The sequence below is a fragment of the Eptesicus fuscus genome, chromosome 8 (genome assembly GCF_027574615.1).
Source record: "Eptesicus fuscus isolate TK198812 chromosome 8, DD_ASM_mEF_20220401, whole genome shotgun sequence".
NCBI classification, from domain to species: domain Eukaryota; kingdom Metazoa; phylum Chordata; class Mammalia; order Chiroptera; family Vespertilionidae; genus Eptesicus; species Eptesicus fuscus.
The window spans coordinates 72,854,382-72,871,491 of NC_072480.1; positions in this window are offsets into that span (position 1 = coordinate 72,854,382).

Sequence of the window (17,110 nt, forward strand, 5' to 3'; positions counted from 1 at the left end):
GCGTTGCTCTGGGACCAGAGCCCATACACTTCACTTCAGCTATAATTTTAGAACATCACTTTAATATATATATATATATATATTCCAAACTCACTCACACCAGTTCAGTTTTTATTTTGGTAATTACTTGCTAACAGTAGGGGAAAAATTGCAACCAAATCTGGTATTTGTCCTTGATGAATGTTGGTACAGATAAACATACCCTCCTTCATGATAGCTCATATAATTTCTCATCACTGCTTTAAGCAATGATGGCCACAACTCAAAAACATCACTCACTTGTCTCAGGAGATCAATCCCCGAAGCATGTTCAGTGTTTAACCTTTCCAGTAAGGGCACATTGATAGAATCAAGTTGCATAGAAAATGGAGAAAAATCTTAAATATATAACATAGTTGTTGTTGTTTTCAGATGACCAGTCTAATCTAGCTATCAAACAACAACTTTATTTGTTCCAAAATGAGCACTGTAGTTTTGAGTCTACTGGTCATGGCTGCAGTTCATACAATAGCTTAATGTGGGACCAGAAGGAGAAGTTGCCCCAGAATGCATTCAGTTCAAGTATGGAACCAAGTTAGTTGTTACAAATATAGGAAGTGTGTGCAATGTTGTTTGCATTCCATGGTTTCTACATACCTGTAACCTGCAGTGTTTTATAGTAATGGTCCTCCAAGCAGGTGTAAACTATAATTAATTAATTAATTTAAAATTAATTTAATTATATATATATATTTCATATATATCCAAAATATGAATTTACCAAAGATTTAAAAGAGGGATTTTACGGAGCTAATTAACATAGTCTTATATGATCATAGGTAAGTACTTAATAAATGAAGACATATTCCACAATTGAATATTGCTGAACTAACAAAATAGTGTTGGACATAGTTATTTGATGATGGAAAACATGTTTCTCAACTAGTATTAAGTGGAAAGAAGAAAATCAGGTTACAAGGTCATATGCAAAGTATGATTTTGTCACTAACAATAATAATAACTGAGATTACCTCTGAGCAGGGGAGTCATGGGTTGTTTTTCATTCTTTTTGGTTATTTGTATGTTGTGCTTGATCTAGATTGAATGTAAGTGGCTTTTTTTGTAGGAAGAATGTCTTGAGTTTTAAGGAATGCAGCAGCATGCCTGCAGGGTGGACACCAGGCAAGAGGCAGCTTGCTCTGGGGACAGTAGCTTGAGATTTTTGCAGTGAGCCCTGAAAACAGGTGTAAGTTGCAAAAAGTTAAAGAAGTTAAAAACAGAATAGTCTTTCCTTCTGAAAGGATTTCTCAGGAAAGATGTGCTCACATAAATGGGTTTCCTGTCCTCCAGGTAGACACCGCCCAGTCCCAGATTCTGTTGGACCCCTGTTATTTACAACTGGAACCTCTGGCTTCCTGCCTCACCCACCCTTCCAGGCAGGTTAATCCAGCCCCTTCACCCATTCTCTTTTCCTTCTTCCTTTCACATCAGGAAAGACAGAAACATTTATTCTAAAAGCTACGAGGGTCTCTTAAAAGTTATTATACAACCAATGAGTTTTTCAGAGAAAAAGATACCTATTTAAAACAAAAACAAAAAACTAAGTCAACTTGTTTAGGAAAAATTATTTTTGCACAAATGACCAACATAGTAATTGTGGTTTAGCTCTTACGGTGTCCTGTCATGACCCACGTTGGGAAAAAGAGTAAACAGGCAATGCTTGGGTGCTTTTACCCTAGTTACCTGAGTACCCTTTCCTAAATGAATGGTCTCACCAGAAAGCCAAGCATGACTAACCAGACTCAGGCTGCACTCTATGGAGAAATTTAATAAAAGCAACATGTTGCACTCTTTCTTGTACAACCAGAACTCTGCTGGCCTCACTCTCAGGTACTGCTCCAAGGTATCCATACTCTTAAAAGTAGCCATGCGGTCAGGGCCTGAAGATCCTCACCACTTCCTGTGCCCACTCATCATCTATTTCTTCCTTCGGTGAACATGATGGGCTAGACAGTGGCTGAACAGTGAAGAAATAAAAGTAAAAAAATATTCCATTTCTACTTTCAAGGAGTGCTCATCAGGTAGAGGGTAACAGATGTACAAATAAATAATTGCCATAAAGTTGTGGTTCCCAGACCCAGGTTTCACAGATCAGTGAACTAAAATGGGGTGAGGGATGGACATGGTCAATAAAGAAAAAAAGAAAGAGAGACAGAGTTAGAGTTGCCAGTTCAAGACAACTTTTAAAATGAAGACAATTTCCTATATCCCTCCCTATCAAATACTACCATCATTTCATTTTTTTAAAAAATACATTTTAATGTGAAAAAGAAACAAGAAGGACAAAACCAGGATAAAGGCCGGTTCTTGCCAAAAGAGGATAATTAGAAAAGCTATCTCGACCTATTAGTAACTTAGAAAAGTTATCTCGACCTATTAATCACTCTATTGTTCTATCAATGTAATGGTCTATGATGGTCATTTTTTCATTTTGCACTGGACTAGGGAGCATTGCTTGATGTAACAACATAGTCTAATAATTGGTATTTGAAACCAGAGCAGGACAGAGTTCTGGTAAAATAGATGTCCCCATGTTTGAGTGGCACCTGTGCTGGGTTGAATAGAGTCCTCCCAAAATTCATGTTTACCCAGAACTTCAAAATGTGACCTTATTTGGGAAAAGGGTCTCTGCAAATGTAACTTTAAGTAAGAAAAGGTCATATTGGATTAAGGTGGGTCCACATCCAATAAATGGGTCATTATACGAAGAGAAAGCAAAGACACAGGAAGTTACAAATACAGACAAGGTTGACAGCTGTGGAGCTAGATTTGAACTGGAGGAACTGGGGGGAACTAGTGGTTTTCAATATAAACACAGATGCAAATGTGTGTGTACATACACACACTCACCAGCTCTGTCCACTGAGATCATCATAACTAGCACCCAGATCTTGGCTTCTAAATCCCTTCCTCCTCTCAGAAGAACCAGTGCTCCTCAGAGAACTGGCTGATTTACTGTCCAGGACAAGGAAAGGCTGAGATGAGTCTGAAGCCTGTTGTCAAGCTAGATGGTAAAGAAGTACTTAAAGAATAATGACACAGGCCTGTTTGAAGGGATTCTATTCTTACATTCTCCCAAATCTGAGAACATTTGAGTGTCAAGGTAAGTGATTATAATAAGATTATAATCCACTCACCCTAGCTGGTTTGGCTCAGTGGATAGAGTGTTGGCCTGTGGATTGAAGGGTCCCAGGTTTGATTCTGGTCAAGGGCACATGCCTAAGTTGCAGGCTCGATCCCTAGTAGGAGGCATGCATGAGGCAGCCAATCAATGATTCTCTCTCATCATTGATGTTTCTATGTCTCTCTCCTCCCTTCCTCTCTGAAATCAATAAAAAAATATGTTTAAAAAAAAAAGATTATGATCCACTGGATGAAATGGAAGCCATGAAGCCACTGATAGAGGGAAATACAGAAACAAATAAATTAAATTCTGGAGGAGGAGCAGGATATGTTAACATAGCTCTCCACCCAGTGCATGTTAGTTACATTGGGGAAAGGAGTAAAGAAGTCAGCAGACATCACCCCCATTAAGCAGTAAGTGAACACGATCACCAATGCGACAAATCGTTCCTGTGTCCTTCCCGCCAGACACATGAACAAAACCTAGTCATGAGGAAGCATTGGGCAGGCCCCAAATCTCCCCAAAATACCAGCCTGTAATCACCACAGTGCCAAGGTGATGAAAGTCAAAGAAAGATTGAGGAACTTTTCCAGGATGGTGAGGGTTAAGAGATATGACAACTAAATATAACGGGTGGTTCTGAAGTTGGCCCTCTTGTTTTAAAGGACATTTTCAGGGCAAACGTGAGTGTGGCATGAGATTTAGGTTGTAGTAATGTATCATTGTTAGTTCTCTGATATTGTGGGCTCTATTGTGGTTATGTGAGAGAATATTACTATGTTCAGAAAATACACACTAAAATACTCAGGGGTTACAGCACATCATGTAGGCAACTTGTTCTTAAAACATTCAGGGAAAGAATTTATTTGTGTTATACTTGCAAATTTTCTATCAGTAGTTTATAATTGTTTAAAAACTCTTTTAGGCTTTCTATAGGTAATACCTTGATGCATGAAGAGGGGATAAAAATTTCTGATAAAAATAAGTCCCCGGAACCCCTCGCAGCCTCTACACCCACCTGGACGTCCTATTTCCACTCTCTCTAGCAGTGACCAGGAGTGGTTCCCAGGTCACATGCGTGCTGGCTGGAATGACACAGGCATGCTGTAGAATGTCAGTGCTGTGCACAGTGATGAAAGCCTGTGCCCTTTGCCAGTGTCCTAAATAAAGGACAGTGACACCAACAGATGATGTCTGCCGACTGCCAACCCAGGAGAATCGACAAAGGCTGACTGGCTCTACCAGAGTGGGTCAAGAAATATCTGTCCTTGGAATCCAGTCAGATGAGCATCCAATGAGAAGGGATCAGGGAATCTTAGGACCGGGACTAATGGCGACACTAAAAATAACTAGAAGGACCATTTATGCTCTGTGCCAAATCCTGTCCTCATACTATCTTATGTGACCATTGCAACCACTCTTCAAAGTGAGTATAATTAGTACCCCCACAGGAGATTTAAAATCTGAGGCTCAGGAAGGTTACATAACTTGGCATATGGTGGTGGTTGTTATACCTGAAACTAACATATTATATGTCAATTACATACATAGCAATATAAAAATAAATAAATAAATAACCTGGTGAAGGTCCCTCAGCTATTTAATCATCATAGTAATCCTACAAAGGGGACAATTATCCTCTCATAGATGAGGAACCTAAGATAAAGAAATGCTTGGGGGCTTGCCTGCTGTCACACAGTTGGTGAGCAGCTTTCTCATTGAGTAGCTACTCTCTGAGCCCTGCACTCCCCTGACCTTCAGGGCCTTTTTTAAGGGCTTGCATTCATTGACACAGTCTTTGTCCCTGCAGCAAAAGTCAAGTGAGCACATTTCAGTACAACTTATCTTTTAAGCAGCTTGAGGCAGTGGGACAAGGTTCCTAGGTTCCACCTCCACTGCCCGTGGTGACAGCCTTCGGCTCAATTCTCTCACAGACAGGACACAGACAGCATTCCTTCCTCTTTCCCAACCTTCCCAACGTTCTTTCTGGGCTTTAGGTCGACCCCAGATTTGTCACCTTTAAGCATGTCAAGTCATATCTTGTCTTGAAATTCAAACCTCATACCCAGTTTGCTCAAGATGAGGGGTGCTCAGATTGGGGGACTCAGCATCCTTGCTCTTCTTGAGCCTCCCCCCTTCCACCAATATATAAATAATGCAATGTTCAGGGCTAAACATAGAGTCAATATCTGTTAGGACGGTCTCCATAACTGATGACCCTGCCTGGAGGACACTCCCATATATATATAGGGGAGGAACATGGCAATGACCACAGCTCCATGGCTGGGCTGCTGCTGCTGTGGGGGTGCAGAACGAATCACCCCAAGATGTGCTCTGTGGTATGCAGATTGTTTTGAACTAACGGCAACCTTAGCCACAGGCTCAAGAGAAACTTCTGCCTGACCCCCTAACTACCTAAAAGAATTTGAATTAGAGGCCTTTCCCATAAGAGATAATCAGAGATACCTTCTTTTGACCTATCATTCAGAGCAAACTTCTATTTACTAAAGATCTGCTCTTCTTATCATCCTGAAATAACCTTTTGAAGCCCCCAAGGCATCTTACCTCATCCCTAGCTCAGGATGCCTTCTATAGCCATGTCCCCTTTCTGTCTCTGAACATGTCTTGCATGTGGGGTCTCTGACTCTCTCATATATGCGGGGTTCCCATACATACGTAAGTATTAAATTTGCTTATTTTTCTCATGTCTGTTTGATTATTAGACCAGCCAGAAGGACCTTTGGGGTAGAGGACCATTTGTTCTTCCCCCACACCGCTCACCTGCCAGGCCATCTCTTTTTAATGTGGGTATTGATGTTGTGACCCGGGATATCCCCTTGATGTCTAGATGAGTGTGGGCTGAGCACCACATGCTACAGCAGAGGGAAGCTGAGATCTGAGGGAAGGAAGGGCCTGGGGACGGCTCTGGTTCTGGGGACAGCCCCATGGTGTTCTTTCATCAAGTCTCCTGTCCATTCATCCCCCAACATGCACGGAGGGCCTTCCACATGACCACATGCTGCAGAGGGATGGAGACAGAGAAGTTCGATGTTCCCAAGGAGCCAACATGGGGGAACTCTGCAGGGAGCTTCTCTGGACATGATGCCCTTCAATTCAACTAAAAACACGGTTGCAACATGTCTTAGGACAGGAAATGAAAGGCTGAAATTACAAGGGATGATCCCAAATATGCAGCCTCCACAACTAGCTGTGAGTCAGAGTTGAGGGCTTCTCTCTTCTTGAACCCTGTTTTCCTCAGCTGTTTTCCCCTGCTCCTTTGTGGTGTCTAGTCATCTTGAGGAAGGAAGGCCAAACCTTGATGTTTTACTCTTTCTTGATTAAAACTTGGGAGCCATTCTGACCAATTTGGAATCTGGAGAATGTTCTTCGACATTCACGACTTTTCTGCTTCGTGTTTAGGTTTAAATGTTTAAAGTAGATGAGGGATATAAGTGAATATATAAGATATAAAATGCTGTCAAGACATAAGGCATAAGTATTATTTATCCTAGTTACTTTTAGAAGCATGAGGTGGAATGGCTATTAAATGAATTAGGAACAAAGTTACTTCTTTGATCTCCTTATTAGCCACTTTCAATATCCTTGCCTTGTTCATTCCAACCCACTCGGGAACCTTCAGTTCCTCTGATCCAACCCCACGTAGGATGACCACAATTCAAAAGCACCCTTTGAATCATACAGTGTACCTAGTGATATTAATAGTGATGACGACAATACTGCCTAGTCTCCACAATAAGTATTTTTTAAAACATTTATTGTATCACCTAACATATATCAAGCATTTTTACCTTTTATTCAGTATCCCTAATCCTCACAAGAAAGATTATGTCATCAACAGAGGCCACAGGTTATTCACTATATCTGAGATATTTAATGGCCAAAGGCACTCCTTCTCAACCCCTGGTGCTAACCCAGTTTGTCCCCTGTGGAAATTTTGGGAAATACAGATCCTAGGCTGGGCCCAAGGGGTTCCAATCCAGTAGGCCTACCTGGGGTCCCTCCTCTGTGGGTTTAAAAGCTCCGCAGGTAAGTGGCCTCTGACCCAGCTGCATTATTCATGCCCTCCTTTTGTCTCTGGCAGGGCCATATTTTCAGGCCTTTACAGAAAACTCCACCTCCCTTTGCATTAGTGGCTCCCTTACAGTTCTAGAACAACACTCCACATTAACACAGGAAGTGGACTCTGTACACACGGCTCGGATCGATGAGGACATGAAGTCATCAGATCAGTGTGGAGAAAAGCAGAGAAGCAGCAACACGGCGGAGCCCTGCACTTATCACAGATTAAGGGCTTTTGGTTTCATTAAGGGACAGACTGTGAGTTTTCACAGCTCGGTTGTTGGAGACTCTGACAAGGTATCACACAGCTTATCCTGCCATTCGGCAACATTCCCTTGTTTTAGTCCATGTCTGTCTCAACCTGATTGTAAACTACTACTGAATTAATGTTGGCAAGTTTCTCCCTGTCCATGTCCCTGTCCCTATCCCTGTCCCTGTCCCTCTCCCTCTTCCTCTTCCTCTCCCTTTCCCTCTCTCCCTCCTCCAAAATAACACGTTTGATTTTGAAAGGACACCATTCTTTCATCAGCTCATTACAAAATTCTCTCTTTGTGATTATTTTTTAAAATCACAGAGCAGATCTGTATTTCTTATCAAAGGTGTCAGGTCAGTGGGGATTGTCTGTGTGTCTCACTCCCTACATTCGCCCTGTGTCCATGGGCATGTTTCAAACGCACATCTTCCCCTCCAGTCTGAAGTTGAGATCATTGTGGGAGGCACTGCACGGAGGATTGCTTTTTATTTTCTGTGCTTAAGTGCACGGCAGCCAAAACAAGAACATAATGACACCGTGGAGTCGGTGAGAGCACCCTGGCCTCTCTGCTCTTGTGGGCTCAGCATTGTTTCACAGGAACCGCGGAGGAGCGCTTCCGCCACCAAATCCATTTGGCTCTATTTAGGAACTAAGTACAGGAAGGTAGTTATTGTACAAGATTAGTTTCCTGTAGGCCATAAATTGGCAGTAGCAGAAAAATACAGGATGAATTTATTAGCGTGCAAGGTCAGCTCAAAGGAAGACAAAGCGGAGCGATTGTGCTGTTCTCTTTCATTTAGCCCACCTCCCAAACCTCAGGCAGGCTGAAAAAGACCCTTTAACTACTTAATTGCTTCTTAATAGTTTTAAGCAAATTCAAAAGACTGTGCGTTGCTAAGTGCCTGGAGGTCAGAGCTGCCTGGAATATGTTAGGAATGCCTGTTTGGACTGCAGTTTCTGAAACCTGATTAGAAGTCCCTACAATCTATGGCTTTGTGAGGCTGTTGGGTTTTGTTTCTTTTTTCTCTCCCCCCGCCCTCCCCCCGGCCCCTTATTTGGTGTTGACTGACTAGGTATTTACTTTGAAGCTAGAATTTTACATTAGGGAATAAAAGAGCAGTTTCTAAAAGTAAAAAAAAAAAAAAAAAAAAATCAAGTCAAAAATGTAATTGCTTCCAACCAGAGATATGATAATGTGATAAATGTCCCTGAAGATATTTACTTTGAAAAAATAGGGACAAGTCAATTAAAAAAAAAAAAAAGGAAGGAAGAATACTTCTTTGAAAACATAGTCACAGGTAGCTGGAAAGATGGGAGACTCTCCTTCGAAAGGCATGCCTATGTTTAATGGAGAAGCTTCGTTACTTGAGCCTTTACCATGTTGGAAAAATAACCCTCTTTATTTTCTTTTGATATTTTTCCAAATGGCTTAAACCTGTCAGGTAAAATTAGGCCCCGCCGGTATGAGATGAAGTATTTGGATCCGGTTTTCTAGTGCTTTTGCATGAAAGGTTGTAATTCAAATTTTAATTATACCCGAGATCTGCAGTGAGTTACGGGAGACCCCTCCTCCACTACTCTGAGGCCCCGGACACCCCCATCTCCACTGAGCCTCTGTGCTCCCCTTGTGCAACCCCTCTGCACCATTAGGCAGGCAGAACAGGTGGGCTAGAAGAATAGGATAGAATGGGTCACTCCTCTCTGCTCCTTCCTAGAGGATGAGAACCTGGCTGGGAACATGCTTTCCTGGGTCTTGGGGAACCGGAACCATCACACTTCATGCAGCAAAAAGGCATGGTGAGCAACATGTCATCGCATATGCTCAATTAGCACTCTCCGGGATTTGTGGCCCCTGTCCGCTAGGGCAGCACCTACTTGTGCTAGAAGCCTTGAGGCTTGCTGTCCCAGGCTGCCTGCAGGGGTGAGAGCAGACAGAGAGTGTCCAGTTCAGAGGTTCAGACAGGCACCTGCCCATCCTGGGCTGCTGTTCCTGGTGATCCAAGGAATTTAAGTGCTTCTCTATTGAGTCCATTTTTCCAAGCTGTGCTGTCTTTAAAATTTTTTTTTTAATTCTCTCCTAAGGACAGATCTTAAACAGATGTTCGTGTGCTCAATGGCATCCTTCCCCAGTGCGCAAGTGAAGGCACACAGAACAGGTGATCCATCTTCGGCTCAAGGCCCACCTGCTCAGCCCTGCTGGGGGCAGGGGCTTGCACTATCTCACATCCTAGGATTTGCTGAAGGATTGAATAGTAGCTTGGCTGGACTTCCCATCCTCCTTCACTGTCTCGAGGAGAATGAGTATCTGGGGTGAGCTCAAGCCCCAACAGTGTCCATCTCGCATCAGCTGGAAACTAAGGGTCAGGTCAGACTCAATCTCTGGTGACATTCCCCGAGCCAATTATCACAAAATAAATCCAGAAGTTGAGGGAGAAGCTCGCATCCTAAATTCTACCAGAGAGAGACTTTGAAAGGCCATCCAAGGCCAAACACTAGTTGGCAGTTCCTTCATTGATTCAGCAAGTTGAGTCTCCCCACAGCCCAGATCCACAGCCCCCATAATAAGGACAGTTTTCCCTCCCATGCTGTTTTGAAGTAGGTCTTAAAAAATCGTGTAAACCTCAATCCAACAAATATTTACCACTTAAATAACAACCATAGGCCTGCCTCTATGTTCTCTGCTCTGTATGAAACAATTGGAAAAAGCATCTCTCTGCTAGATCTCCTGAATTTCTTTGTCCAGGCATCCTCAGAGACATGCTGAGTTACTAATTTTGTTACTATAGGGAAAAAAAAAATATATATATATATCCCCGAAAAGGAGGGAATGCTACACTCAAAAGCAGAAAATCCTCATGGCAGACTTCAAAAATGACACAGCAAGCTCTTGCTGAACATGTGCTGCACGGTGGGCTAAACTGGGAAGAGAGAGGAAAGGTTGAACAACATGCAAGCCTGCACTGAAGGAGCCATCTCCTCTTTTCCTTGCTCCAGGCTGTGTCCACAAAACAGTGTAGGAGGCTGCAGCATGGCCGAGGGTGGAAGGAAGGAGAATGTTTGCTCCTCTGGAAACCCATGGAGGATGCTGGCCTTACAGCCTGCAATTACACATCTTCCCCCTGGTGGGTGATGTGACCTATGGAGCCAGCTGGAGCACACGCAGTGGCTTTGGCTCAACTGTCTCTTCTTACCCAACCTTACCCCTCCCCTTGCCCCACTCAGCCCAACACCCACATCTGATGTGATGTTGCATTGAGTGGGTCCGGTTGAGTCCCTAGCCATGCCAAGGTGAGAGCACGTCCACGGGTTATTAAACACGTGGACCCCACCAGGTACTCAGCCTCAGAACAACACATGATGTGAACTTGTAAGGCTCAGGGAATGGAAGGGAGGAAATAGAATCTTCAGGGTCACCAAGGTCTTTTTGGGGACTCTGTTTCATGTCTTGAAAGACTATCAGACACAAAAGATTGGTTCTTTTCATTCTCCCACACACCTTCCCCCTCCCCCTCCACCGTAGCTGGCTTTCAACTCAGGGAAAATTATGTGCTGCCTGAGTACGGTAGCTAGCAAATGTGTTTCTCAGAAAACCCTGTGTTTCCTCTGTCCAGAAAGCACAGCCTTGGGGAAACAGGAAAATAACAACTGCAGACCAGCAACAGTCACCTAAGGGCATGGTCAAAGCCACTTTCAAACCAACAAAATAGACAGAACCCAGGCAGGATAAAAACAGCAATGTAATATCATTGAGGAAGCAAAAAAATTCACTCAAGAAACACAGGAGCATTGATGGGCAACATCGCAGATATTATTGTGTTAGGATGAGTACATTAAAAAACAGCATATTGCATTGGTATATTTTTAAAAAGATCTCCTTATTATAAAAATAGAGAAAGAAAATGCATTATATTGTACAATGGAAAATGACTCAATCATAAAAAAATGAAGTATTGATACACACTACAACATGGATGAACCTTGAAACATCATTCTAAGTGAAAGAAGCCAGACACAAAAGGCCATATACTGTATGACTCCATTTATTTGAAATATCCAGAATGCCCAAATTAATAGAGACAGAAAATAGATTAGTGGTTGCCAGGGGCTGAGGTTAGAGAGAAATGGGAAGTGCTAAATGGACAAGGGGCTTCCTTTTGGGGTGATGTAAATGTTCTGGAATCAGATAGTGGTGATGGTTGCACACCATTGTGAATATATTAAACAATTGACAATTAAACACTTTATAAAAGGGTGGGTGCTATGATAGCTAAATCATATCTCAAAAGAAATAAAATGGAATAAATAAATGAGGGGCAAATAGGAAATGAAAACAGAAATTACTTTCCTTATCCATTATACCTTTGCACAAAGCCTTAACGTACTACTTTTAGGCAATAATCTCTTTTGAGGCAAAGGTCACTGGGATTTGGACCAGGACCCAATGTTATAATGAAACTTTCTAGAGGACCTCATTTTCCCAGTCTCCTGGCCAATTCACATGTCCCTTTTGAGTTTTTGTTTTAATGAACCTGCAGTGAAACTCAGAGGCAACTAGAAGGAACTGCCAACTTAGCCAAGACCTTAGTTGTTTGAATAACTTTGGCCTGGAAACCACGCACGTTTGTATATTTCATAACAAATCCCCAACTCAATGAAATGTGTTTTCAGTTAACTAGTGTCATGGGACTATCTCTTTGCTATCCATAGGAGAGGGCTTCCTGACCAACTTGAGTGGATGTGTAGGCAAGCGGATTTCTCAACCTGGGTACGGCTGACTTTGTGTTCCATTATGCACATTTCCCGGGCCCTGGTGGCAACAGAGGCCCCTGGCTCCAATCCCCGATTTCCACACCAGTAAGTGTTGAGTAAGAAATTATGTTTCTTAATTGCTTAGGCACCAAGGACAGATAAACAGGGGAAATGGCATGGTGTTTCTATAGCCCCAGATCTTGAAGACATGAAGTGGACCTAAAGAAAATGAGAATATGAATGGACAACAGAGACTGTATTTTTCCCCAGTTCTCAGGCATTTCAGTGGGTCTACCCTTTCTCATGCACCCCACTGTGCCATGGCAGGTAAAAGAAACAAAAATTACAGTTCCCAGGGCCACAACTATGTTAAAACTCACCCAGTTCCCTGGTTTCTGCTTTATTATTTGCACAAATGTCTGCCTATTCTTGCCTTTTGATCCATGTATAAGCTCCTCTTGGCTTTCTGACCTCTCCTCCCCTTCTTCTCACCTCTGCACAGCACAGGGCACAGCGTAGCTGACTGTGACCACCCCAAGCAGTGCCCTGTTGGCTCTTAAAGTGCCTCCTGGAGAGGCTAATCCTCAACACTCTTGTCCACCAAAAGGAAATAAACAAACGAATTCCTTCCACATCCTGCTGACCATAATCACGGAAATTACCCAGCGTGGCAACACTTGAAGGAAGGAGCACAGTGCAGACTGATGGAGGGTTCTGCTGGTTCCTTGGTTGGTCTCCATCTCAGTGGTCTCTGATTGGTTCACCCCAGCTTTCCCTAGCTTCTGGGACCTAGGAAAAATGCCTGCCACACAGTAGAAATGTAACGCTTGTGTGCTGAATAAACAAATGGAGGTTGACAGCATTTTATAGCTTAAATTTGAGACACATAAAATGAAGTTGTGAGCCCCAGTGCTCCTTAAATGTTAAGAACTGTGATTTCCGATCCCAGCGCATAGCCAGGAGTTGGGAGATCCAGGCTTGAATCCCGGTCTCTAAAACACAGAACCAGATGAAGGTAGACAGATTAGGGAAGGCAGAAACTGACAAGGGATCCCAAGAGGGGGTGTGCAGAGTTGAAATGTAGACAAAAGGACAGTGGGCTGAGCACTGCCTGCTGGGAGGGTCATGTGCATTTCCCACGCTCCGTGGCAATCATCTGCTCATGAGTCCAGCTTCTTCCAGTGAAGGCCAAGTCTTATTCATATATGGCACACCTGGCACAAAGTAGACACACAGTGAATAGCTGCTCCGGTGAGCTGAGCTGCCAATATTATTTGAAGAAGAGTAGAGCTGAGTCAGAGCTGTCACTATCAGTCATCTCATGTTTAAAATAACATATTTTATTTGGTAAAATTGTTTCAAGAATGTCTGCCAGGGCAAAAGTGAAGTCATGTCCTCTTGCCATTCCAGTGTAAAAATAGAGTTAACAAGAATCACAGCACATATAATCTGGCTATAATTGTGTACCTGGGTCTCTCAGAAACCTCCAGATTATTTCCTGAAGGCTCATGATAGTTTGGTAAAGACTATTAGCAATCTAATTCTATTGACCCCAATTACAAAATTAAAAGTAAAGAAGGGAATGATTTGTAATATTAACACACACACACACACAAGTATGCCAGATGAACAGATTTGGTTCACACTGGGAATAATAACTTCAAATACTCTTGTAAAATTAGAAGCAAAATTTGTTGGTTTATTTTTTTAATTTGGCAGAGTGATGTTGTTCACGTTGTTGAACACCATATAATGATGATAAGTGAAGTGTCTATGCATGCCAAGTGCTGGTATGGCTGCTTGACCAGTATCACCGCCCTGAAGCTCCCCACCCCCAACCAGATGGTCATGCTATCACACCTGATTCACCAGTGGTGAAATATACACCTAGCTTGCGAGTTTCAGAATTGGAATTTAACAAAGGGGTTCTGATGTTTTTAAATTATTTATTTATTTTTTTGTTTTGTTAATCCTTACCTGAGGATATTTTTCTATTGATGTTTTAGAGAGAGTGGAAGAGAAGAGAGAGAGAGAGAGAGAGAGAGAGAGAGAGAGAGAGAGAGAGAGAGAGAGAGAGAGATGTGAGAGAGACACCTTGATTGGTTGCCTCCCACATGGGCCTGACCAGGGCTGTGGATCAAGCCTGCAACCGAGGTACATGCCCTGAACAGGAATCGAACCCAGGACCCTTCAGTCCGCAGTCAGACTCTCTATCCACTGAGCCAAACCAGCGAGGGCTTAGGGGTTCTGATTTTAGCACCCCCTCTCCAAGCAAAATTTGTTGGTTTATTTTTTTAATTTGGCAGAGTGATATTGTTCACGTTGTTGAACAATATCTCCAAGTTAATGTGGTCCCAGGACAGCTGTCAGGGGTGGCAACTTAGGGAAAGTTTTTTTTTTCTTCTTACACATTTAAGTATACAGAACTTTGGCTGCATTAAACAGAGTAGCTGCCAAAACCTAACCTACATTACTAGTATTGTAGTGGGTACTAGTGTGGCTCTCTTTCCATCCTCAGCTCTGCCACTTACGAACTGGGTGACTTTGGCCAAGCTATTTGCTGCTCTACCTCAGTGTTCTCTGTAACATGGGGATAATATTGGCACTTACATTGGAGTGTTATAAAGAGTAAATGCATTAGCACTTGTTAGATGCTTGTAAGAGTGCCTGGCATGTAATAAAGGGTCATAAAGGTGTTTGTTAATTAACAATAAATTCTTATGGCAGTTTTGGGCTGGAGAAAGGACAAACATGGGAAAAGCAGCAAGCTGAGAAAAGGCAGGTTGCATCCACCAATCTGACTAGAGAATGAGGCATATAAACTATTACCAGATCTGGAGTGAGAGGCCTTGACCAAGAGGGCGAGGACTTTGGCTGAAGCCAAGGTTTTGCCTGGGAAGTATCATGTTCTGAGTTGCATTCAGAAAGTTGAAGCTGGCAAGGATGGATTGGAGAAACAAACACCAGAGGTAGAGAAAAAGGATTGAGAGTGAAAGGCATGGTCCATCTGAGAATCAATGAGGCCCAAGGCCAGTGGCATTGATGACAGTAACGGGAAGGGAGAGAGAAGAGAGGAGAAAGGCTCTGCAAAGAGGATGGGAGGATTAGCATGAAGAGGCTTCCAGGGTGATCTTCCGATAAGAAACTGGGTAGGGCGGGTAGCAGGGCTTATCAGAAAAAGAGAGGAGCTAATTTGAAAGCAAGATTGAACTCAAAGGTTTTGAGTGGTTTATGTCAAAAGCAAGAGGAGGTGTTCCGATGGAGAGGGACACCTTGCAGTTGAGAATGATATACTGGGGTTCAGCAGTCCAAGAGATTAAACCAGAGATTTAGGGATCACTTGCCTAGAAATGAAGGTTGAAACCTTAGAAATGGAAGTGATGGACCCAGGAGAGAACAGATTCAGAAACAAGTGTCACAGAAGGAGCCCAGGAGAACAGCTGCATCTAAGGGTTGGGAGGAGGAGAAGAGCCAGTGGAAGCAAGAGAGGATGGAAAATAGAAGTGAACACAAGGTAACAGGCATCTGTGGGTGAGGGGCTTCCTGGAAGGGGAGAGTTTGTCAGCTGGGTCAGATACTGCAGAGATGGGAGAGGACAACCAGGCTAAGGAAAGATCATGAAACTGGTCAACAATGTAGTCCCTGGTGACATTCAGGAGAGCAATTCAATTGTTCAAGGAGTGCAAGTGAGTAGATGGTAAGAAATAATGCATGGGTCTATGATTCCCAAACTACAATCCCCCCCGCCTTCCCTCCCACCCAGACCTACTGAGTCTGTTTCTCAGGGCTGGGTAATTTGTGAGTGTGTGTGTGTGTGTGTGTGTGTGTGTGTGTGTGTGTGTGTGTGTGTGTAAGATGGAGGGGAGGGGATCTTTCTGCTTGAAAATAACTCTTTGAGGAAACATGTAACAAAAGCTACCATAAATTCAGTAACGATTGAATAGAGTTTATAGTCTATTGGTCATGAGACTATCTATAGATATTTGGAAAATAGTGCACTTGTGCGCTGTACAGAGGAATACAAGAGAAACTGAGGAAATCTGAATATGATTGGTGGGTTGTGTCAGTGCCAACATTCCGGTTGTGATATGATACTATCATTTTGCAAAATGTCAGCCTTGGAGGAATCTAGGTAAAGGTTATGCATATGGTGTCCTTATATTATTTTTCATTTGCATGTGAATCTACAACTATTTGAATAAAAATTTCAGTGAAAATGGCAATTGTCATGGCTTTTCATATGTGTTTATTTGTTTTGAAAATCAACTTTTTATACTTTTAACTAAAGAACTATGGTGACATGCAATGCAATTAATATAAATGTTATTTTCTAACATGAAAGTTACTTACCACAAAAACAATAAGCAGTTAGAAAGATCAGTTAAAAAATTAGGGAAATTTGACTAGAAAAACAACATCCAGATGGATGAGATAACAGATGAAAAAGATGACTAAAAAAAGAATTCATTCAAATACATGCATTAGATAAATATTAGATAATTGGATCCTTGCTTGAAAATTAAGATAGATTCAAAGCCCTTTATTGTAGGATTTATAAATCTCTCCTTTATAATAAAAACCCTACTACATTATTCAATTAATTTCTTCATTATCTCTAGGAGAGTTATAATGTAGGGCTACAGAAAAAAATACAGTTAAATTATGTTCAAAACCCAACAAACCTTATTTATAAATTACATTCCAAATAGTAATTATTTTCTATACACCCCTGAACAATTGTAACATTAAATGCAAGCTTAACTGATCTCTCTCTCTCTCTCTCTCTCTCTCTCTCTCTCTCTCTCTCAATTGCTCTCTCTCTCTCAATTGTTAGACTGTCTCACTCAGACCACACAATTTAAAAT